Here is a 1,442-nt window from a genome sequence, read left to right as displayed (position 1 = left end):
CCCCCCCCCCCCCCCCCCCATCACAACACCTGAAGGCATAAGGTGAAAAGAGAAATCCTTTGGCAATGTACGGAGCAGCATCACTAATCCAGCTTAGCCCTGAGCTCCTGCTTCAGCACCTAATGCCCCTCATGGATGTGCTCACTTAAAGATACCACACTTTGTACAACATTGTTCCCTCTGAGCCAATATTACACCGACTCACTCCAGCTGCTCTAATGATCATTATGGCTCATGATCTCTGACTCTTCATCACATATGTATATATATATATATATATATATATATATATATTCTACTCATCTGTAGAAACATCCCTGTGATTCAGATCTGAACTGCTGCAGAGCTGATTGTGTTGTTTTCAGCGTCTGGTCATCTCAAACTGAAGGGATTTAGCACCGTAATAGACTTTGGATTGTCCTCACTGAGAGTGGGGTTTAGGGCAATCCATTAATAGAAACACTGAACTGGATACCCAGAAAAGGTGCTTATATGCATGAGTCTGTGGACACTTAGGGCACTGACGCTAAACACGCTGAGCTGCGAGGTCATCGACAGCCACAACTTACTTTTGTTTTGTTTATTTCACTCAGCTGCTGCTTTGGTAAAATAAAGAGGAGAGCAATCACTCTCCCCTTCTCCAGACCTCATTCGGTTTAGTCTCCAGCTGCAGAGATCTATTGAAAGCCTCTTTCTCTGCCAGAAGGCACATGGTAATTACTGCATCCTAAAGCCGGGGCTCTCTCACACCGGGCAACCATTGTCTCCTGCATGCCGGCCTCTCTGTGTATTTCCAAGTCAGTCCGCCCGAGCAGCCTCTTCACGTGTAGAACAGCTGAACCCAGACTGATGTGATGAGTCTGTGATCGGCAGCTGGAAGCTCTGGTTCCTCTTCAGATCTCAGACATATGGGTCTGGCCACAAAATATATAGTATTTTTGAAGTATATAGTATTTTATTAGTATTATATATTTAACATTTTTCATTATTTTTTCATTCTTTATTTAATTTTATTTAATTTTATTTAATTGTATTCTTTTTCTTTTTCTTTCTTTTTTTCTTTTCTTTTTCTTTCCTTTTCTTTTCTTTCATTTCCTTTTATTTTATTTTATTTTATTTTTTTAAATTTTATTTTATTTTATTTTTTTAAATTTTATTTTATTTTGTTTTTTTTTAATTATTTTATTTTGTTTTATTTTATTATTTTATTTTTAATTTAAATTTTTTATCCTTTTTTTCTTTTCTTTGTTTTAATTTCATTTCATTTCTTTTCATTTTTCTTTTTTTTTCTTTTTCTTTTTCTTTTTCTTTTCATTTTATTTTATTTTAATTTCTTTTTCTTTTAATTTAATTTAATTTCATTTCATTTCTTTTCTTTTTCTTTTCATTTCATTTCATTTCATGTTATTTTATGTCTTAGTTTGTTCTTATCATATAGATTG

Source organism: Anarrhichthys ocellatus, unplaced genomic scaffold (genome assembly GCF_004355925.1).
Source record: "Anarrhichthys ocellatus isolate YVR2014 unplaced genomic scaffold, GSC_Weel_1.0 scaffold2369, whole genome shotgun sequence".
Classification (NCBI taxonomy): domain Eukaryota; kingdom Metazoa; phylum Chordata; class Actinopteri; order Perciformes; family Anarhichadidae; genus Anarrhichthys; species Anarrhichthys ocellatus.
This window is presented reverse-complemented; position numbering follows the sequence as displayed.